Here is a 24,568-nt window from a genome sequence, read left to right on the forward strand (position 1 = left end):
CAGTATCCGTTCAACTACCCATAGCTATTCAACTTTCAATTCAACATTAAGTACTTATCAACCACACGCAACGCAGCTGATATCAACAAACCCCACGAAGGCCGCAATCTCCAAGATCCAGGGGATGTTTATCTTACACACCCTCCTCTATCCACCCCCCGCACATCCTCCAATATCACGTGGACACGTCTTGGAATCCTCGTCCTCGGCCGCGTGTACGGATGAAGTCAATAAACTAAAACTCATGCGTGCACCCTCCAGCCCGCCGCAAGGACACCGCACTGCACTCGGGCGGGTGCAGCGGCGACGTGCATGTGCGTGGGGTAGGTTCAACTCGGCGGCCCTAATTCGAGTGCAGTGGCTGGAAAATTCTTTTGAGCAGGCACCAGTGACCACGGTCGCTGCGACGAGCTTTCAACTTCCACCGAAATCTAGATGGAACGTGGGAAAAGATTTCGCTCGAGTCGGCCCCGCGTTTACACTCAGCCACGGATTTTCCAGTTGATGTTCGGTTGTCGTGTCGTTCGCAAGTGAACACGGAACGGTCCCGGGTTTCAGTCCCGTCTAGAGCACCCTTAGTAAGAGATCCTTGAAGCAGTCCTGCCAGTGCGGACAGTAGTCAAGTAATTTTCTCTCATTTTCCTTCTTTGATTTCCGTTTTGTTCTGGGTCTGATGCATCGAAGGTGAACATGCCAGTGTCCTATTAAGACGTCCTTTTCGGTAGTGGTTCGTTTACGTTTCCGTTCCTTGATTTGTTTGGACCCTCACCTTTAAAGTACAGTTACTAGATTGTTGCGATCCAGCAACGTGAGTGGGCTCTGAAGTTCCAAAAGTACGCATAGTGAGAAGTGATTCCGTTTCCGGTTCCACTGATTAGTACGACTGTCGCCAACCCAAGGTGAGTGTTGCGAGGGTGCGAAGAAAGTGCCGACCCGCGAGGATTTGCAAGGTCCGTAACAAGATCCCGACCTAACTTAAAGCAGAACTTCCCGCTCCTCGTCCGCCACGGATTAGCAGCGATTTTAAGAGGATTTAGCGGAATCTTCTATAAGTCGTGTATCTTTTTTTGTGCAGAGGTGATCTCTCAATCGAAACGGGATCTGCCACCATCCGTAGAAGCGATTATTGTTGAGTGTCCTTTTCTTGTTATTGTTGTTGATACTGAGCAGTGCGTGGGTGGGTGATGGTGGAGCAGTGGAAAAAGTAGAGAATATTTTCCGTTAGCCGAAAAGGAGAGGCAGGAAAAGAAGCAGAAATTAAGGAATTTCGGGAAAATTTCGTGTTGACGGGTGAAGTGTTTTTCCTTTGTCGGTACGTGCCGTGGAATTTCTAAGTGCCCGGAACGTCTTAATTTCAGTGCGTTAAGGAAATAGGGCGGACCGAATCGCGGAAGGAAGGCAAAAGTGGAGAGCGGAAATCAACGTATGGTTCCTTTGATGTCGACAACAAGGAACGGATTTTCGTGAAAATGTAAGATGATATCCTTTAGTTAAGTTATTGGTGTCGTTTGTTCAAGCCGCTTGCGATGGGATGCTAGGCAACAAGACCTGTTGACTGGAATTTTTTATTTCCTCCAGTTTATGGTATTCAATATCCGGGAAAAGTCGATAATTATTAAATGGGTACGATAAGGAGATTATTTGGAATTTTCATTTACGGTTTTCAATTTGGAATTCTGAGGGGGAACCTTTAGAGGTTTTCGACGATTTCTGATATAATGAGACACTTTGCTAAGAAAAGCTTTCGCTGGAAATTCATTTGGTCGTAGTCCTAATGATGGAGGAGTTTAATTCTTAGTTGTCTCGGGTCAGTCATTTTCTGTAAAAAGGATAGACCTACTCGTATTTTACTATTAATGAAGTTTGTAAGGAGGGGTAGGGGTGGATTTTAGTCAAAATTATCATGATCGTGATGAAATCTATTTCTATTCTATTTCTGGAAAACCCTTAATAAAGGTCGATGATTGCCATTGGTTTCGTTCAGCAACATTGGAAACTTATTAGGTATTGTCTTTCTGATATTAGCTTCCTTCGACGATTGTCTTGATTTTGCTGGAGAAGTTGTCACTATTGCCTTACAAAATCACCAGTTTTGACAAAGGTGATTCTAGCATCAGCCAAGGATCTATACGAGTACATTTGAAGAGTTAACCTTTTTTTCAATTTTTCCAGTCTTGCATTGAAGGAATGCCGGAAATGGGACTCAATATTTCAAGGTGTTTTTAGGCATTTTAGCAAAATTGTGTTGTTGGTGCAAAAGTGAAAGAAAAGTGCTCCTGTTTGAATCTATGAGTGTAGTTTTGTGAGTTAAATGACACGCAGTGTGAAGCCAACGTCGTACCAGTTTATATTATAACAATTACAGGGCTGACAGGATTGACACTTATGGTTACGTGGTCTACCTAGGCATGATCCCTCTCTTCTCATTAAACACAAATTGGATTCATGGCTGTAATGGTATAATTAGACGCCTAGAATATGCTGGTCTATGTTGAGCAGAATCCGAGTTAGAACTTCTGGTTATGAGGTTTACCTTGCTGTTCCGTTCAGTTGATGAGGTGCAGGTTCTTAGTTCTGGATGTCTGCTGAAATGTGACGAATTTCAGGTATAGCTATGGTAAAGTGTCTATATGAGAACCGATCATAGATGAATGGACTAAAGGTAATTCTTCGAAGAACTAAATTTCCATTAAAAAAAAATTTCTTAGCTTCCTTGGTATCTGGTTTTTTTTGGATAAAACACCGTCGATTATGCGGGATGTTATTTTTTCTTATAAAACTTGGTGAATTTAATACGAGAGAACAATAGGAACAGTAGAGTGCATGTGATAATTGTTAGTGGAAACGTTTCGACGGGAATCCGTCTTCTATAAATGCATAATAGAAAAATGTAATTTTAACAAAGTGTTGCAAACTATTTCATTTTGCAAATGGCGGTGCGTCAGCGCCTTTTATCCGCATTAATGAGGATGGTTATAGTTTTTAACTTCTCCCCTTAACAATTTTTTGGCTTCCCTTTGTGGCTTCCTGAAAATATTCGTTTATTTTGGGAGAACTAGGCAACATTTATGCTTCGACGAAGACATTTTCCCATATGCAGATCTCATTACCGTTTGCTGGGCGAATTTGTTTCGGAATCTCTCTAGAAAAGTTCTCCTAGGGACATGTATGTACCTCTACAATTTGGAATTGAGTGATTTGAAACAGGTGAGATGAGATCTTTCTCGTTAATTTGGCGAAATTACCAAGCCTTTGTCTGGAAATCTCAATATAAACTTTTTTTATCTAGACTTAAACTTTGACAATTACTTCCTGCGATTATTTAGGTGTTTTGATCTACTCGTTTTCGTCAACATCCCATTCTGTTTGTTTGCAATAATTAATGCACGGTTCGGTAAGCTAGGCCAGGATATGCATTTTTAAGTGCAAATAAGAACTTTCTTCACGTCGGTCAATAACTCGTCTCGCCGATAGAACGGATGATCTAATTATGTCAAAGAGTGCGCCTCCTGGTGAATTTGAAAAACCATGAGTAACTGTTGCTTTGATCCCTGCTGAAAAGTTCAATTCGGCCACATCTAACTTCCTTGTGTCTCTTACGTGCTTCACCAACATTACATTCCCCCTGCTCATGTGGTTATTTAGGACGACATGTTTTTCCATCTTCGATCTGAAAACTAAGGCACCCCTTTTTCTGTCAACTCTGCTTCCTTTAGGTGTTTTCCAAAAGATGTTTCCATGTTGCTTTTGTTTTCCGGGATGTATGCTTTCCTGCAATTTGCATAGGAAATTTCGTATATCCCGGACTTTAGATCCCGGCCATTTAGATGATTTTTGTCTTTGGTCTATCATAGAAGGGGTTTGAGCTGGTTGTTCCTGTTACTGAAGACGACATCCTAACCATGCTTCCGCAGTTTCTGTTTCAACGAAAGGAAAATTTCATTAAATTCCAAAGCTATCTACATGTAGGCTATTGTTCCGGAGTCGGTTTGGTGAGCGCTTGCCATTGAAGCATCTGTTTTCGATTGCTAGTTAAGCTGTTGATGGTCGGGTTAGTGTATCCTTTCAGTCTGGCCACCTCAAAAATACGTTTCGTCTATTGCATCACGGCCTCCGAGGAAGTGGAGAGAGTTAACGTCCGGTGGATCATTCGGTTTAAATATGCGTCTTGATACCTTTGATCGTGGTTCGAAATGCTGGGGATAGCTCGTTTGGTGTCCGTCGATTTTCTGAAGATCTCCAGGTCTTATTTCTTTTGCGCCCTCCTCAACAGCAGGTCTAAGAAAGGTAATTGCTTTTCCATCTCCAGCATAAACTCGATACTGGGGTACAGGTACAGTCTATTAAGCAAGCCTATCATTTTTTCCCCGTCATTTTTCTTGATGATAGCACAGATATCGTCTACATACCTCTTCCAAAACCGTAGCATCTGATCGGCCCAGGTTGGCCATGAAGATATTGCTGATGAACGTGGAACGTTAGTCATCTGAGCTCCTTTTAATCGTTCATAATACTTTCACCTAGAAGAAAATTAGTTTTTCTCCCTACAGATTTTGACTAGCTTCATATCAGTCAGTCATGTATTGAAGTCAGTCGGAAAAAGAGCCTTGGCGTCGAAAAACACTTGAATGTCGTCTTCTTCGATTTCTCCAATCAGTTGAAATGCGCTGGAGAACTCAGGTGAATTCTTAACAGATCTTGTCTCAGCTTTTCCATATTCTGTAAATTCCTTTACTAAACATTTGGCAATCTGATGCTTGTGAGACATTTCTGCTGAACCGATTTCCCTCATCTTGTTTCAGATTACAAAATGGTTAGTAAAGTAATTCTAGAAAATGGAAAAACTGTTTGAGACTATACCCGTTCGGACCGAAAGTTTCCTCTATAGCATACCTTCAATATTGAAAAACTATTGTATGTGAACATATGATAGGAGTCCTTAGTTTTTCGGCCCGGTATTCCAAATTGAGTTCCCGAAGTTCAGTGTAACATGAAAAGAGACGGGATAACAGGGATGAATTCATGGAAGTGAACTGTGATTTTTTTCCGAAACACAGGAACTCTATTAACAAAAAGGAAGATAGTAAGATATAGGTGAAAATTACGGCTTTGTCACTAAGATATCCTTTTGTAAGATAAGCTCGAATCTACACTCGTCGTGACTGTGCCTGAGTTTCTGCATTTAGAACTAGGTTGTCTTAACTATCCTGATATTGATGTTCCGGTTCATTGAGCTTCACCTTAGTTCTTAGTTATCCCTGTGTGAGAGTTTCAGGTTCTTTGGGTGGTTTCTGAGGTTTTAGTTTTTTTCCATATAGGTTCAGGTACGAATAAAGAAACAAAAGAAAGGTTTTTCTTCACCTTTTCCCTCAAGCGCTCAATAGTATGACAATGTTGGCTAATATTAAAGGATAAAATTTGGTCGTTTAGACCGTTATCAAAAGTACTTTAATTTGTGAGTCATAATGGTCGCATCCATCATCTTCAAATGGTAGGAGAGTAAATTAATTACTCTAATGGATTAAATTCTTATCACTACTAATATGTAACGTGACGAGGATTTTGCTACGTTTCTCCGTTTTGACGCAGGACTTATCTGGTTGCGACTAGCTCATAACATGATGTCACACAGATCAGAAAGGAGTCGTAAATGTAAATATGAATTTTAATTCCATGGTACCCGGTTTTAAATCCATCGAAAATTAAGCCATCTTCTCTTCTTACCTGTTACAATTTTGTTATTCTATTTTTTTTCGAATATGCATTTACACCGAGTCAAGGCTTCCTTAAGAAAGCTTTCTTCTTTTCTATTGCCATCGATTTGAAAATATCTTGGCCGCTGCCGCAAAAAAAAAACGAATAGTTTTTTCGACCTCTTTCATTGAATTCATTTATTGATTTATTGAAACCAAAACTATAGAGTTAATCCCTGCACCTATCGGGTGCGGTTTGGAACTGAGTCAAATTCTAACTTGTCTGACCGTGGTTTTTCTGCATCTCGTACAAGTCGCTTGCCTTATCAACTACAATATCCACTGGCAGCACCCGGTCCAGTAAGCGCAGTATGTTGAGAGCGCGCTTACACATGTGTACTTTGAAAATGTCTGCGATTTTCCACGATTTCTACCGCTAGTGCCCACACTGGTGCCGCCTATAAAAGAACAGAGTTGACAACTCGGTATAAAAATAATCGTCAACTGTGTTTGGGCCCGCCTATATTTGGAAATATTCTCAATAATTTTGAGCTGATGGTCGCTGCTTTCTGCACAACAAGCTTTAAGTTGGGTTTAAAGTTCAGTTTAAAGTTGGAGCTATCCCAGTTGAGAGCGTACCAAATGTACCCCGTTTAAGTTTTCGTGGTGTAGATTTTAAGGTCCACTGAGTCCCTTCCAAGTTCTTAGCCCTTTCGCATCGATGACATTTGACATTTGACATTTATTGAACGACTTTCGAGTTCTTCCGGTATTTGTTCCCCAGGCCCAATCGTAGGCAGTATTTTTGATACCGTGCTGGAAACAAAGCTAGTTAATTAGCTAGAAGCTAGTAGTTTAAGGAGCTGGTTACAAAACAAAAACGCTTAGCCAGAAAATTATGCAGAGTTGTACAGTCAGCTAACGTGGTCAAGCTAAGTTCGCCTTAACATAGAAAAGCCATCTTTATTAGCAATATTTGGAATATACTAGCAATAAGCTTGTTACTAGTTTCATATTACTGATGGTTGAGCGTCAGCTTCTCGCTTTTACCCTAGGTTCTAGGTTGGGATGGTCATGTTGTTAACTTGATTTTTATGACTTCCACAACATTTAGTGTAAAAGGGAGAGACCTTTATGACAAAACTTCTAGCCTTAAAGCTCCAAAGCCTTATAATGGAAAGTTATCGCCGTAGGCAATGGGGTTAAATTTTCTTCTAGTTAATGGGAGGGTGTAATATTTGTTAGGTTTAATGGTTTTGATTTAGGACTTGACTGATTTCAGGGTAGACCCAATTATGCTTTGGGGGCAAAATTCTAACGTCCTTCAGGATCGATAAGCTAGCAGAAGCTGTGTGTATTATCAAAGTTTGCTTTGTAGCATTTGCTATCACAGTCAAGCCTTAAGTATAATATACTACCGTTTGTTTCCGATGGTTTGTTTTCTCTAGTCTTTGAGTCCGTTGAAAGTTTCTCCTATCTAGTGCTAAAAATTACAACCGGTAACAGCTATGATGATGAAATCCCTCGAAACGTCGCACGATAGGGTCAAAGTTCTTACTGTACAAGACAATGATTTTGCTAGTCCTTATGTATTCCTCGGAGACCTGGGTTCTTAGCAAGAAAAATTGGGAACTCTTGGCGGATACCGGCTGTTGTGCCGTTGGTGATGGTGTCTTCTCCCAAACAAGGCTAAGCTGTTGTTGTTGTATTCAATTTGAATAGAAGTTCTAAATGTTATAGCATAACTAACACATAGAGAATCCTGTTTGTTAATAGAAAACACTGCTCTTTTTGCAGAGACTCTCATATTGTACGAATCTTGTCCTGGATGACTGAAGGCTAAGGGTATCGATTGTAGCTGGATTTTCTACCATTTGTCGCCCTTCAAAATAAGATTTCCGAATTGGGTTCGTAAGCGCTTTAATTTGTTTGAACGTCTCAATCTTTCTCTTGGCAGAAACTAATAATATATTTCAGAGCGGAAGTAGGAACCTTTGACTCTTTATTCTGGCCCCGGCTGGTTACCATTAAAATTGGGAGTAGGTACTTTACTTGAGAGGGGGAGCAAGACCGATCCTTGTAGGCTTTGCGTCAAAGGCCTGACGAGAAGGCGATGGTAAAGGGAAGGATTCCCGCAAAATTTCAGTGAAAAAAAGAGCAGAATAATAAGGGGAGCGTACAGTTTTCAGTCTAGCCTGAATCTTTCCGCGTAAGTTTCACTCGGAGCCCGAATTTCTTCCTTACGGCCTTTAACTTTAAAATTGAAAATAATGTCCCTAGCAAATGTTTATGAGATTATTATAAACCCAAAACTTGCTGATCATAGAGGACTCGCCCACGAAGATATAGCTTAAAAGCAGTTCCGAATATTTTCAGTAGCAAAGAAAGGGCTCACTGTATTTAACCTCCGTAGAAGACGCACTGAAAAGGGAAAACCAGGTTTTCGAAATACGGACTTTGGGTAATAAAGCTGACTGCATTGAAAAGCGGAATATTATTTTCGACATTCGTTTCTGGTACTCATATGAGCATTCATGTAGCAAAAGTTATCTGTTTCCCCCTTGTCAAAGATGCAAGATAATTTCTAGAAATCCTGTGAATAATATAAGATTTTGAGTAAATAGTTCTAGGAAATTATGCGGTCCGAATTAATTCCTGGCTAAAAAATCCAACGAAAATAGGTCATACTAGAAATTTCTGATAAAATACACAAGAATTGTCGGTGCAGAATTTTAAATACTTCCAAATAATTAATAAATTTATGTCAGTCATGGTTCGATGGTGTAGACCTTGAGCCAGTCGTAGCTTCTTTACTTGCTGATTTGACGCACCAGTGAAAGACGTTTTTACTCAGCCTTGAATATTTGCTGAGCTTGTTGTTGTTTGCTTTTCTTCCATTAAAAATGGCAAATATCCATTAAAACGAACCTTGACTTTGCATTCTGTGATTTTCGCAATTCAACAATTACTTTTTTGTCCAATTCGGATTACTACCCATCTAATGCTTGTTGAATTTTCAGGTACAATGAGCAGGATTCATGGTATGTTATACTACAGCAAATTAAGCTGATGTCTGCAGTGCACTCTAGCCTCCAAGGACCTGATGTGCGAGATCTTGTCCACGATAAAAGCTTAGACTTTTTCTTGGTGGACTAAATAACACCTGCCAGCTTTTTGAAGCTTACTAGTCTACCTAGCAGGATATCACATGCTGCTTCACATGTTGATTACTGATAATGAGGTATAAATTAAGGGTCGGATTTTCACAACAAACTTTTGTCGTTAAAAAGTTGAGGTTGGATTATTTGTTAATTTTATTATTTGTTAGTAATTTGTCAACCTCCCATTTTCAGTTCTGGACGTTCTCTTTCGAACTATGTTACCTCTGCACATCTCAAGAGGACATGCTTAACTCTAAATTTAAGTGCATTGCTTCCTGTTGCTTATAGTCATGAAAATTCCTTTTAGAAGAGTTGAGTTTGCCAACACTTCGCGACAATTGCAAAGCAAGGGCCTTGTCGTTCCTTGGCGAGTTTTTAATTAGTACTTACTTTGGGGTGGTTTAATTAAATCTCCTGTGGTGGTTATCGTATGGTTCAATTTTATTCAGAATTTAAAGGCTTTGAAGAGTAGCCAGCAAGTTAGTAGTAATAGAAAGGAAGAAATTTAAAAATTACTTTTGGTCGCATGTATAGGGTTCTCTTTTAAATATTTAATAATTTTAGAATCCTAGGAAAGTCACTACTGATCAAGATTGCAAAAATTATTTTATTTACGCTCTTGGAAGGTTCTTAGCATACGGCTGGCTGGGAATTTTGCTGGACTCTGATGAATACTTGCCATTGAGAATTTATTGAAAGTTTTTACAAACTCAAAAAACTTGTCTCCCATTTGGCTTAATTGGCAAGTTATTTATAGAGCAAGTGTTTGACATGATTTTCCCAGTTAATACAAGGGAAAGTTTGTAGGATTTTAAACATTCAGAACGACCATTATCTAAAGCGTTTTTTATCTGCATTTTGAGATTTGGGAAGAATGATTTACTGAAACTAACTCCACATTCAGCGCAAGAAGAATGGCAGTATCTAGAGTATGTGTACTAACTGCAACATCAGGCTCAAATGGCTCGTGAAAAGGGCCATCATTTTTCTTTGACTATACAAGAAATATTGCTAGGCGATTCCTGAAGTGGCTTTTTTGGATAAGCAATTTACAATCACACCTAACAAATTATATAAAATCCCTGGATTCCCCCTGTCGGTCCCATTGCACCTAGAAAGGAAATGTCAGTTTGTTACCTGGCAGAAGCTTCGACTTGAATATGTATTTAAAAATTAACCAGGCCCTAGTTAAGCATGTCTGTTCTTACTGTCCATCTATCCATTATATGCAACCCACCTAGAAAGATCTACTCAGGATTTACACCTACTTTCAAAAGCAGGCCCTGATATAGCTAGGAACTACCGCTCTATCTCCCTATTTTTCTCTTTACAAAATCTTTGAGAGATATGTCAATGACTGGTTGACCGCATAGTTCGGTTACCTCATAGGGAGAAAGTAACATGCCTTTGTGAAACATCGATCTACTGCTTCTAATCTTCACGACTTTACCGATTTCCTTCCTAAATTCACGGCAACAGGTACTCGTGACTAACATCAATTTCCCTAAAGCCTTTGAGATTCTTTTCATGGGTGATTCATCCCGTTGCTTCTCTTCCTCCTCTGGAGTTCTTCAAAGCTCTATACTAAACCCCTACTATTCCTATTTTTTGTTAATGACCTTTCTTCTTAAATTATTTGCCTTCGTTTCCGCAATGCAATTCCACTTATGATGTATTGATGCTGGGTGAACAATCTAACACGAAATGTCAACAACTCGACGTGTTACTCGTTCCAATCCTTCTCAACATTCATTTTCCTACCCTCTAGACGGACAACGTCTACAAGTTTTGAGTTTCTTTGATGCCTCTGTGTAACTTTCGATGAGAAGTTCTGTTTTAATTCCGACTTCGTCAATATCACCAATTGCATTTTCAAAATATTTGAATTTTTTGTTCAAGGAATGAGGGAATTCTGAGTTTACGTCAACTGATGATGTACCGGATAACTTGGGAAGCAACTTACTTTCTTTGTTGTGGTCCACGAACCCTTCTGTTTGGTTAAACACCAAGTTATTAAAAAAATGACTGACGGTTTCGTCCAGGGCAGAGGCCACTGATCAGATGTCTTAAACGCGACAAGAGTAGGAATTATATTTCTTAAACTAAAAATTCACTTTGGCCTAGTTTAGGTCTCAACATACAACCTGTCACTTCCTTTGATCACGCTGCTCCCAGGACAAAGGTGAGGCAGCGTCTGATGTGTAGCCTCTGCTCTGGACAAAATCATCAGTCAATTTTTGTTTGTTTGAATATTTGAATTTACTCTACGTTTTTTCTCTGACTTTAACATTTTAACATTTTAATATTTTTCAACTCTCCCATTGGCAACATCCTCGAATATTGCTCTGTAATTTGGTCTCACTTCCAGAACTATGACTGCTTCCCTCTGGAAACTATTTAACGCAAGCTCTTCTATCATAATTCCTTATTTTTAAAAGAAACTTTGCCTGTGTGGAGAATCTCCTCCTCGGCTCTGCACTCTCATTTTCTTTAACCTGCAAGAACGTCGAATCTTCTTTGATATATGTATCCTTTCGAAGCCCTGTTATTGTCTAATGGATAGATCTGCTTCCTTACACTTTACTTTATGGCAAGGTCACTAACGCTAAAATAAATTAATTAGGATTTGACAGGCAAACGCCTCTACATCTGGACCTTTCTATATTATGCGAAATGCTAGGGACTGTGCTAATGTTCAATTTTCTTAATAAGGGCGGTTCTAAGGAAATTTGTAATAGCTTCAGCGACCCTACCAATTACTAAGCGGTCGGAAGTTGAGGGTTCGAACAATTGAGGAGCTGGCGATAACTAAACCATGATTTTTTGTGATACCTTTTTGCTTTTTGTACTTTTTTATTAAAATTGGTTCAATGTCTGTCTGCCTGTTTGCCACACGCACTTTTCTCAGAAACGAGTATACCGATTGGCACGAAATACGGTATGTGAGCGCCCACACATGCAGTTCTGAAGTGAAGGGGGGGGGGGGGGGGTCCACATACATTCAAAAGGGGGTTATAATTGTTCTCCCATCGAATATAGTCATCTTGGGTATCAAATGAAAGATAGTACTTTTCAAAACGAGTCTTAGTTTTGCAATTCTTTAGAAAAGTGGTAACTACGGGTGATCGAAATTGATGCTTTCTTTAACGGACCCATTCTCAGAAACTACGTAACCGAAAAATCTGAAAAAAATCCTGCAACTGCCTTTAGACGGTATCTAGGGCTGCATGTGAAGCAAGTTTATCAAAGTATGTTAACTTCAGTTAATTAATTTCGTCGTTTATTTGTAAGATCCCCAAGTCACGGTGGATATTTTAGACTGCATTCTTTGAAGAATTTCGATCTTGGATGTGCCTGCAGATCCCTAAAGTTGTGCACCATAAGTCCAGATTGGCTCTGTCACTGCTTTATATATCAGCACTTTAAATTCCAAGGGCAGCTTGGAAAATTTATTGAGTAACCAGTGTAGGCTTTTGAATCTTAGGTTGGCCTGAGTTTTTTTTGAGGAATGAATACGCCGTTAAACTTAACTGGGGGACGTGTTCATATCTTAAATGTCAAAGTGACGTCTGCTAGTTGCTGAAAGGAACTAAAAAGATGAACTACTTAAGCTGGGCGAAACTTTCGCTGAATATAATCTGTTTTCATTGACGTTGTTAACATCGACTATTGGCTCAATGTGTAGTGTGATTTCTACTTTAGAAAATACCTCTTTTCCATGTACTGACTTCGAAGGAACTTGCTACAGAAGTCATATTTGTAAATCTAACTTTTTTGATTTGATAACTTTAAAACTAAACGTCCTTTAAAAAAAATAAGGGTTCTTGATCAAAGTCAGTTTATTATCTACCTGTCTCTCTTTTCTGTCTCCTTACCTATTCCGTTTGAAAAGTCTGCGCTCTTATTGCTTTGTTTTGCGCAACGAGTTTCTTGGATGTCTCATTCATCGCCCACTTTGGGATAATTGTTTCCATTACATTCCAAGTTAACGAACATTTTGTTCCACTCCCATCGTACGCTTCGCTGCATTTCCCGAGATTTTCATCGTTATCCGCAGCAGCAATAAGAGCGTTCAGTCGCCTATGCCTGTCGATACATTGAAGAATTTTCGCATTCAGCTAGACCTTACGATACCTCTCGGGCCTTAGCGGAAAACTTGACTTGAGCCAGAGGAAAGAGCTTACCGGCTCAACGCTCCTCGCAGGCTTCTCAACATGTCTTCCGTCCAGTCTTATAGGTAGTTCTCCCAATCCAGAACGATAGCTAGGTCACGAAAGCTGAATGATACATCAGCTATGACTGAAATCTAGTTAATTATTTTAACTGTATCTTTATTAGGATCTACTACGAAGAACAGATCAAAGCGCCGACCATATAAACTTGATTAAGGCTGAACAGAAAAGCGATTCTTTGACAGTTGTATTGTAGCTTGGAGTTTATAACTAAGAAGTTTGCCAAAATTTAATAGGAAAGTATCTCTTCATTTGAGAATGGAGTCTTTTTCTTCTTCACTCTTTTTGGTCGTAAGTTTGGTGCGTATAGAGTCGAAAGGTTGTAAAATTAAAGTCTAGCGTGTCAAACCATTGCTCCGTCGATCGTTTTTGATAACATAGCCATAACGATCGCGAGTTGTTCCATTTTCATCGTTGTCGTGGCAGTTTATGCCATGCCACGTCTTCACATCTGTATTAGCGAAGTGGCGTTTTCTATTTTTGGTGGCTCACTAGAGCTCGGAACCTGAACGGGGAAGTGCTACTTTCATCTTTCCAGCAAGATTACCAAATTAGAAATGTCCCTTTCTAGCCAGTCTTGCTGGGAGTTATCTGGGGTGAAAGGCAGGTGAGAAGTAATTTGCTATAGATGATAAGACCTTTTGAATATTTAGGTTCTTGGAAGCCCCCACCCAATGCGAGAAATTAAAGAAAATAACCGACAATTTTCAGTCTTAGTTCGAAATGTCTGCCATTTATTTCGTATTCTTGGAGGCCCAGAGTGATTTTCCAATCTGGTTGTATGTTTTGCTAAGTTAAGTCTTTTTTTAAGTTGTTTTGAGAGTTTATACAATGGTTGTATTATTTTTTAGGGAGGTAGAAAAAAAAACAAACTATATTGATTTTCTTCAACTCAAAATTCAAAACGATTTCCTGGTAATATGAAATATTGCTCAACTTCTGCCTTTAACTTACATCAAAAGTGATGATTCAGTTTCAGTTACTCTTCAGCTTTCGTCCAAATGTACATTGCTTACTCGACTTCTCTGTCACAGATATCTTTCGAAATCTAGAAGAAATTCAACTCGATTGAGTGATTTACATCTCCGAACCCACCTACTGACCCTAATTTTTTCCAATTCAGTGCAAACCAAATATTTCCGAATGAGTACGCTTTACACGTTTGGGCTCAATGCATACCAAATGCTGATTCTTATTCTGTACGAATATGATCAAAAAATTGTGTTGCTTGTTCAATTTGTTGAACGCTTCCCTCTCCTTCGACAGTATCTACTCTGGATATTGAACCTAACTTCAAGCTCAAGCATACCCCATTGTACTTACATTATCCAACATTACTATAGTCTGACCAGTAACAATTTTACGCCACTGTTTGCGCCGAACAATGTAGGCTCTTCCCTGGTGTGTCATCTTCACCGTGTCCGTACAATACAATAAACATATTTTTACGTACTTGCTAATTAGCATTCAATGACGCTAATGCATTTAAATTCCTATCACAATACAGTTTGGTTTGATGATTAATTTTCTTTCTGATTCTTCGGCGATTGACAAATTCAATGGATTCAATCTGAAGCCAGCAGATTAACTTATTGAATTTTTGGACCCAAGTTACGTGACATTAGCGACTAGATTCTGAGGTGTGGTATGGTCCTCCGTTATTACTATCAACAAATTCCATTGAAGCTATTGAAAGATGAATCACAATAACAACAGCCATATCAACATTTCTTGTAACAGCCCAATTGATGTATACTTTTCCATTTAGTGTGTAAGAAATTGGACAGACAAATTTCTTTTCAATCTAAATTTCGTGAGATTTTTCCTTATTCAAAACAGTTTCAGACTATGAACGATTTTGAGGGGTCTTTTCGTTTAAAATCTTTCCCAGAACTATCTATTTGGTGTAGATTGAATTGTGTTTACCATGCTTTGGACAATAAATTAGATATAACGTCTTGTTAAAATTATGATTCAGGAAGCAATCGACTATCCCACGCTATTTTCTTTTTCGAAGGAGCTAAAAATTGTGATACTCAAAAAGATGCATTTCTTAGGAGCCACTTTTAATTAAACAATAGAATCTAATTTTGCGTCTTCTATAATTAACAAATGACACTAGAAATCGGTAATAAGGGCGAAAAAGATTGTCGAAAAATAGCTTAGATTACCAATTGAACGATTTTCTGGTTAAATTGCTATGCATTCAACTTTTAAGTTTGGGTCCTATCAGCAGATTATCTGAATAACTAAGGAAAAATTATGAATTTATTTTTACATGTAAACGATTGAACAAATTCTTTGTGACTTTGATGGGTAAGACTAGGAAGCCTGATTCTGAAGCGGGCTACAATTTCTGAGGGCAATGTAAACCGTGGACCATCTTAATAACAAATTTTGTTCAGTGTTCTCAGGGGGCCTACAGATGGTATTCGCCTCTCTCGTGGTGCCAAAAAATCAATCAAAAGATTATTTAGAAGCTGACTCTGAGAAGAAGCATTCGAAAGGGCCCGCCTCCGTTCCATTTTAGATATAACAAAATATTAAGTGAGGACCCAATCCGTCAGCCCTCTTTTAATGCAAATTGCTCCTTAAATTTTATTATAATTCTTCCCAGAAATAGAAACTGTAATACGGTCCTGATTAATTGGCTTCAATTCTTTGGCACTTTCCTGAAACAAATTTCAAATTAATCGATTTAAGGCACATTTTGGTTGTACAACAAATAGACTCCGAACAGTGAGGTGATAGTTAATTTGAATGTTCATTTTCGTCATCCTTATTACACTAGTGAGTCCCACGGACAAGGCTATAGCCAAGGATAGGGCAGTATATACTGCTTGCCTAAAGAAGGAAGATGGAACATCTACCGAGAATGAAGACAGGCTTTACCTGCTTCTCGGAACTCGTTTCCAGGGGTGCCATCCCACGAGAGAAGACAACTTTCTGCCTACGGAACAGAAGGGGGAAAAGGGAAGTAGGAAACTAGCGAAAGATGTATGCTCGGAATCTAGAGTATGATATGCAGTGGGAACCTTAAAAACACTGAAATCACCCGGAGTAGATCACATTTGCCAGCACTATTCCAGAGGGACCTCCTAAGGGTGGTATGGGGTAGCATAGCCTTCGGATATATACCAAGGGCATGGGGCCAGGCAAAGCGGTCTTAATTCCGAAACCAAGAAGAAAGAATCTTTTCATCCTAAATCTTTTAGACCACTTTGCGTAACATCATTCGTACTCAAAACTGTTAACAAAGTCACAGAAAAGATCTAACGTTTTCAACGTTCATCGCTGGAGGTCCTCCTAAAATGGATCTTCACATACAGACACCGGCAAGGGGGACGATTTTTAAAATAACCGGAAATATCAGCAAGGCGAGGAGCTGACTAAATCGAAGGATGGAATATTGATATCCTTTCTAGCCGGTACCCAGAGTTACTGATACAAGGGGAAAGGATGACAGCGAGGTTTCATTTCGGGGAGAAGTTTGAAATACGTAAGAGTAACAGGTCAAACTGGAAAAGCCTGGTAGTGATCGCCTGGTACATTAGAAGATCGCTCAAGCAGGGGAAGCGGTCACCGGTGTCATTCTCACTCTAGTTTATTCCGGGCGGAAATATACGAAGAGATACATGGACGAACCTACCAGAAATGCAAGAGGCTAAAGCGTTCTTGTTAGTAGTAGTAGATAGTATGATAGTAGTAGCAAGGATAATTTTGGACGTATCTTAAGCCATGCAAATAAGATGCTGAAATCATAATTAACGGGAATAATTGACATTCGAATGAAATATTAAAGCCCCAGAAAAAGTTACTTTTCTCCAGCCCTTTTAAGGCTTTGGATAAAACAGACCCTTATTAAAATTATTTTCGGCTGGAGAATGGATACGCATCTGGAATCTTGGGCACCCATGCCGGACTCTCACCGACTAAAATCCTCTTCCTGCGTTGAGTGGTGTTAATTACAGTAGCTTCCCTTTTATAGCTCCGCTCAGCTTCTTTGAGCTGCTTATAAATCCGTTTCACCATTGCAACTACCGCATCCAGTATTTGATTTCACGTTAAACGGTGCTCTGTTCCCAAATTTCTCCTTGAGCTTTGGAATCTTGGAATCATCTCCGCAATCAGCATGTTCGGCGAGCGCATAGCCGATATGCAGCTTGAAACTGTCTGCGATATTTTTGATTGCGAAATTCACTGCGCATCAGCCTGCCTCCGAGTTCCGCATTTCCCCGACGATGTTCTGAGGGTTTATCTTGTAGATTCCTCCTTTCTGAGCAAAATCGTGGGCAGCAGAGTACGTCATGCTTCGGGTCCTCGGGCGTGTAACCACATTCAGGCAAAAGGGTGAATCATCCAACTTGAATCAGTGTAGATACTTCCCGTAGCCACTATGCCCTGACAAGAATTGAGTCGGATGGTAGTTAATCTCGCCATGTCCTCGTTGATTCCACTCCCCAATATAGGGAATCAGAATGGGGGTGCAGCGACCCGTCTACGAGACATCTCATCATCTCAAAACATGCTGCCTCGCTTGGGATTGTTCTGAAGGCCCCTGGTGCTACTAAGTGATAAGTCCTCTTTACGCTCCTTCGAGTGTGTGCTTCCTTCTAGACTTTCCGCGTATAAAAGTGTAGAGCGAACCACTCCGCTCACAATTAATCTGAGGCCATGCTAACGATACACTGGTATTTGTCGTTTTCCCACAGGCATGATCCAGGTGCCTCTGAAGTTGATCTACGCGTCAATTGTCACCCCCAGGTATTTGATAACTGGCTTTGCAGTGATGTTTTGATCACCAACACGAATACTAACCATATTCTTTTTGCTACGGTTGGTTATCAAGACCGCCTACACTGTTTGTTTCACAAGGTTAACCAGAATCATCTTCAATCACACTCTGATGGCACTGATGATTTCGCTAGCGTGCACTTCAGCATGTCCAGGTTGTTTCGCGACGACAACCACGCCTAGCTCATTTGCTACCGATTATCGGATCCTTTTTTGGCACCGGAAAGATAAGGGTTGTACATCGGAGAGGACCCAATACTGGACCCAGTGGTACTCCGGCTGCGACGCTGTAATGCTTAAGTTCCTTATCCGTATCAATTCAAATAACTAAGGACACCTGTTTTAGCCAATGAGCTCTTTTTCTCCCTCCCCAGCTGGCCGAATTGGACGCATTTTTGATGTCCAATGTTATCACGGTACTTCATTCATTAGAGACATCGCGTCTCGAGCCAGCTTCAACACGTAACAACACGTCTAAAGCGTCTATCGTTGAATCAGCTTGATAAAAACCAAACTGTCGCTCCGATAGGCCGTCCCTATATTCTATGATTGGGAGAAGTCTATTGTAAATGACCATTTCGAGCGTCTTTCCTACCGTGTCTGTAAGGCAAATCTGGCAGTATGATGGATGTTTGTCCCGTATTCGGAAACAAAACTAGTTTTTGCCAATACGCTGATAAATCAGTCTGGTTTTTACAGGGGTTCGGAGTTCTACTGGGGATAGGATCCAACCTAGGAGCTTTATTATCATCTTCCTCTTCGGTTACCGCAGGTATAGTAAAGACGTCCAACGCTTGTTTATAATTTTTGCGCTCGCCTCTATGGGGGGGGGGGGGGATCACTATATCGAAAAGAAAATGCGGGCTAGTCACTTGTGATGTTCGCCATTTTATCCTCTTCATAACCTTGTACGCTGTGTTCACCAGAGGTTTTGATCTGCCTACATGCAAAATTCTTTGAAGTATTCTCGCTTGCTTGTCAATATAGCCTATATAAGCCTATTCCGAAGGTCCGCGTATACCTCTAGGTTCTCCTGGTAGTCTGATCTTCCTGTAGATCATTGGCAGAACCTTGCTCAGAAGCATGCAGCCCGCAAATCCTGCGATTTGGCAGTATCGCATGCTCTCATTATTCGCCTCATCATCTGCAGTCCTTTTTCTTCCAGTAGCATCTCTGTGTATGCATCCCCTTCAAAGTTTTTAACGGATCAGCCTTGATTTTCAGTTCCGCACCTCGATTTGGAGGAAAATTACCTTGTGGTAGCTATGAGTATAGTGCTCGCTGATGAACCAGTCCATTTTCGTCTGCAATGTGATTCTTACATATGTCAAATCGGCTATTTATCCGGAGCCTGTCCCTCGAAAAGCGTCGAGCAAAATACGGCGCCTGGTGTTCATACTTCAATTGTCCCAATCCACAGCTCCCGCATTGAAATCACCCGCTATGAATTTGTGGTTTTAACTTCCTGCATCTGAGACCAGCATACCTAGCATTTCCTCGAATTCTGCTATCGTCGTGCTTAGTGAAGAATAGCCACTATATATGTAGGTGCCAACTATGTTTCAATAAAAAATTCAATCTCTGGAAACTCAATCCCGTCTTGGGTGGCTTGAGTTTAAAACGCCGATATTGCCGCTTGCCAGTTACATCTGTAGATCAGGCGCCATCCACCGTTTCGATCACCCTTTTTCTTCATTACATTCAAGGCTCTCCTAAATTCTGACGCTCTTTTTCTCCTTACAAAGCATACATTCAGGGTCACCTTAGCATTCCTTGAATATGTGGCCTTCTCTTACACATTTTCAGTTCATTTTTGACCTATATCAATCACAGGTGCATTTTGTCGCTGTATACCCTCGTGAATATTGTGATTGCGGAAGCGGTTTGCAACCGAGTGGTTCGCATTCTTTTCCTAGGGCCTCGCGGATGCCCTTCTTGGTAGTGACTTGATCAATGTCTTTAAATTGTTCCATAATCTCCTACTTTTTTGCTTGTAATTGTGCCTCTTCCTCTAAAGACTTGTCCATCTTTCCCTGGAAACTTTCAGATCGCTTATCCGGAGATTTCTTCAGCTCCAGCATCAAATTTCCTTTTTGGAACCCTCTGATCGGGCTGACGTTTCCTCCGTGGTCCATCAGTCCTGGATTGAATTTGGCCTTCTTGAAAATATTGACGTAAGTCTTATCCTTTTTTTTTAGAGATGGTGATCAATCCGGGCCATGATCTTCTTTTCCGTGTCGCGTTTCTCTTTCCGTCAACCTTGGTCCTGGCTTCTTTTTGGGGATTTGTCTCTCTTAGGTTTACTGAAAACAGCACTGATGTTTCTACGATTTCCCCTTGTGCACATTTATTAACTCTCCGAGAGCTTGCCTAATTTCCATCCTTCAGCGACGTCGATTTCGGGGGAGATAGCAAGATCGTCAAACTTCTCCTAAATGGTTCTGGCACTAGCTCCTGCGAGATCTTCCGGGCAGGTGTAGTCAGTCTACCATGAACTGACGAAAGACCAGTTTGTGAAACACCTTTCCGCGCCTTTGTAATAAACGCTTTCGGGAGTGATGTATTCCATTTAAACGCCTCTTCCTCCAGACTACTTGTAATATTAGATGAATCAAATACGTCTTGATCAATTACTTGCTCAAACGCCTGCGAAAATCAAAACTCTGCTGTCATCTACGAAACAATGAGAGGACCATTCAACGTAGTAAGTACTCATAATGAGTCAATTTCACGGTCATTGCTTGCTATCTGAAAATTTCATCCCAATAACAACCCAGTGTAATTTATCACCCTTCGAGGAGCTTAATGGGTGCCCTCTTCGAAATGACGTAAGTCCTCATTTTAGGGCCCTTGCCGTCCAATAAATTCGAACCTAAAATCATTCAATCGTTTCAAGAATTCCCTACCCTAATTATGTATATCAAAACTGATATCATTTCCTCTGAAAACAGATTCCTTGCTTCACATCTCCTTCCCGCCGTCCGTATGCAAAACTTTCTCCGTTAGTTATCTTACTTCCTGTCATGTCCTGTCCAACAACCTCATAAAGAGCGAGATGGAATCCTCCCGCTTTTATTCGTCATATTTTCAAAACATTACTGAAAAACAATCCATCCGCCATTCACCCATTGAACCGCATTTGAACTCATTGATTGGAAGTTTATTGAGCACCCCGAAATCCTTTCTTCTTGTTTCTATTTTTTCCTGTTTCCTGCGTGTTTTGTGTGTATTGTACACGGTCGGTGGCTCGGTCGGTTGATCCCATGGAAAACAAGGACAACAACCTTTTGATTTAATAGCCTCGCTTGCTTTAATGTTTCAATAGAATCGAATTGTCAAAGGGTAGCTTTTCCGGCCGCCACTTTGCTCATGTTTAACCGCCCCGTTAAATTTGGATACACCCTTGAAATTGAGACGAAATCGGTTGCCGAACCAATAAAATTTGTCACAGGATAAATAATTTAATAGGTCACCGATAAGAAAGGATTTCAGTATGATATCTGATTCAGTATTTTTTTGTGGGGCCGAAAGATGGATTTTTTTTGTGGGGAGCCTGGATGGGGGTGAATAGTTAGTTTTGTGCTTGGATTTGTATGGATAGTTTTTGCTCCATAAAATATTATTTGAGGGAAAATTGGATTATTTATGAGCAGTTTGCTGTGGAATTATTGTTTTGTTTTTGAATCGATGAATTATTACTGTTTCAATGGGATTCCAGTGGAAATAAATGGTGTCCTGTAAATTTCGGTGAATGTCGTTGGGCTAGTGTTATTTGAGAAATATTTATGGACGAGGTAATTAATAATAAGTTCCATTTATTTCTAATGAGTAATTCCACCCTGCTTTTATCTGTGATATACAAATTACTGGTTTATAAATTGTCATACACATTTGACAGCCGAAATTGATTCCAAATTATTTTGTCAAACTGGGAGGAATCAATCCCTTATTTATTAGCTCTCAGATTTCATAGATGCTTTAACTTATTCCAAAACATTTAAAGCAAGTAGTCTCTGTTTAACAAGTATTGGAAAAGCAATGCTTTCAGGGGCAGCTTCACAAGCAGTAAAACCAACTTCCAAACAGATATAATCATAGACCTTAGATGGTTTTCGGATAGCTTAGTAGCTAAGGCCATCATAGCGGAAGGTCACGGTTCAAATTTCATTGGTGGAAAACCCATTTGTATCGTGGCTGGATGCCGGATACTAGTCGACTCAGTTTTGAATGAGTACCTGCGTTCAATCAGCGGACGAGCGCCATGCTGACATTCTCTCTTATAGTGTTCCTCCTGTAGTGGGTCCTTACGGTCTTGAATGAAGTGCTCTATTACACTTTGAGGTCCGGATTGCATTGGATTGTCGTGCAAGAAATATTTGAAGAAATGTTTGAAAAAGTAATTGGGATTTGGAAGATGAACAAGCTCCTGGCCTCTTGAGATTGAGATTAGAACGGTGAACCCACACCCACAAATGACATTATCCTACGTTGACCTAAAGCTAGCAATCTGGAAATTTCGAAATCTTACTACTATTGAAACGTCAACTACGGCTCGGATAGCGACTGACCTCACGGTCATGACCTCCGACTATCGAAAAGGGACTACGGGTGGCTTCTGCAAGGTGCACACGCAGAATCGAGGGTCCTCAGAATGCTCGCTTTCTCTAACTCGAGCGAGAATTCCAACGAAATAAGGTGGACATTGTGGGCTAAGTGAAGTAAGATCGTGGTACCCTGGACCTTTTCCCTTGCCATACTTATGGAAATACACTCTGAAAAGCCAATTGGTAGCGTACATGCATTCGGTGTCGAACTATCACTGACAGCTACCACAAGCCGCGTTCTTATGACTTGGGAATAAGTTTCTTGTAGGATCCTGGCTCCAATGTTCTGGTCCAGGCTACGGAGCATCACAATTGTACAGTGCTATGCATAAACGGAGCCTTCGCATATAGTGAAGAACGATGCTCTCGATGCAATTCAGGAGAAGCTCCTTACAAGTGATCTTGTGATCGTGATGGCTAATCTGAATGCCATGGTGGACTCTGACAACCCCTTGCTCAGACGGGGAAGGGGAAGAACGGTCCAAGCGACCGTTCCGATACTGGCGGGAGCTTTGTTTATTCCTGCCGCTTCCCCCGCCTCGTCATTGGTGGCACATTGTTCGATCACAGAGCCTGTCATAAAATCAGTTGGGTTTCAACTGACACCGCACAAGCAATCAGATGGATCACTTTGCTAGGAGCAGTATATTTAGGAGTTGTCTAGTAGTGGCTTGATGAACGGAAGGGATTGAATGCTCTATTGGCCGCTGCGAGTGATGGTAGGCGTGATGTGCTCGAATTCTGATACCGTGAGAAATCCCGGGAAAGCAAAATGAACAACACGATGTTACAATCACCAATCACGGGGCGGTTTGGCGCCACGATGATCAGTAGCGTGACTCTGCTTGCAGTGGAATGGAAATCATTTTCGCGCGTCCATTTTGGCATCGGATGAACTGGACTGAGGGAGTGAACCTTTTTATCATTGCATCCACGTTCAATTCATAACCGCGTTAGGCAAGTAGAAAGTCCTGGAGTCTTAACGTGAATACATGTGGTATGGGCGTAACCTTATGGTCCTCTTTGAACACGGATCCGGAGATCACAAGCAGAGCCCCGCCTTGACTAGCACAGCAGTACTGGTTTATATTGAGGGCACTTTCAACGGGTTGGGTAGGAAAGTAGAACAAAATACCACTTTTTATTCATCGTGATCATGAAAAATTCGTCGTATGTTTCCCGTAATCCCGCTATAGGATTTGTTGCAACATAATTTTGGCCATCATCAGAAAATAAACAAAAGTTGAAGTCGTACCGCTGGTGAAGAGGGCTGGGGACAGAACGGATGGACTAAGCACCAGCTCGATAAGCAAAAGCTCGAAAAGTCAGTGAAGCACTTTGCTCGATTGTCAGCCAGAAGTTTCGGCTGAGGTTTATGGGGGGTATCAAATTTTCTGTAACGACCACTTGACGAATCTCAAGAGAGCGTCAAGGCAATTTTTTTCTAGTAGCCGAAATGACAGAGTAGCAGACCCGGTTTTGGGAGGTGTTTCCTCAGTTTGTTGAGGGTACTTGGTCGATTGTCATTGAATGCACTTTCTTAGGCACTATTCTGGCTATGAATTTTGCAGAAGTTACTGATGACAAGGTTCGATCAGCCAGAAACACTAGAAAGGACTGACAAGTCGAAGAAATTCTATATCTGAAAACAACGGTTGTTGTTTCTATTCTTTTAAATGAGTCTCTGGGACTGTTAACTATTCCGGATACTTCACAGTAGCCCTCAATTATTCCGTGATCTGACATAGAGGACTCATCCGATACCATAAAATTATCCACAAGTCTGCCAGCAACAGTATTCTCTAGAGTTATGTTGAGTACTTTTTGCCTGGTGCCTGTAACGAATGTTGCCATGTTCCCTAAATTATGTATTATATTTTGGATTGTTGTTAAGGATAAATTCTACAAGTTACTCCTCTGTTTGATTAGTGTCATTGCATCCCCAGATTTCGTGCTGGGCACTGGCATTGCAACCGAGGAGTAGTGGTAGCGCCTTCCCCTCGTAGAACTTCACCAGTGTAACGACCAATTCCGGTGGGATCCGGGTGTTGTCTCCTGGGAAGAACCCTCATGCCATGACTCCC

The 24,568-nt window shown here is 40.7% G+C and overlaps 1 protein-coding gene across 3 annotated transcripts in view; it reads left to right on the forward strand.

Annotated features, from left to right (window-relative positions):
* Positions 1–525: 525 nt before the first annotated feature.
* The window catches only part of LOC119659502 (hemicentin-2), a 371,159-nt gene continuing 347,116 nt past the window's right edge, over positions 526–24,568 (forward strand). For all 3 annotated transcript variants that reach the window (XM_038067628.1, XM_038067629.1, XM_038067630.1), the window contains exon 1: positions 526–1,471. The gene's annotated coding sequence lies outside the window, so the exon portion shown is untranslated. The remainder of the gene's footprint in view (positions 1,472–24,568) is intronic.

The sequence above is a fragment of the Hermetia illucens genome, chromosome 6 (genome assembly GCF_905115235.1).
Source record: "Hermetia illucens chromosome 6, iHerIll2.2.curated.20191125, whole genome shotgun sequence".
In the NCBI taxonomy this organism is placed as follows: domain Eukaryota; kingdom Metazoa; phylum Arthropoda; class Insecta; order Diptera; family Stratiomyidae; genus Hermetia; species Hermetia illucens.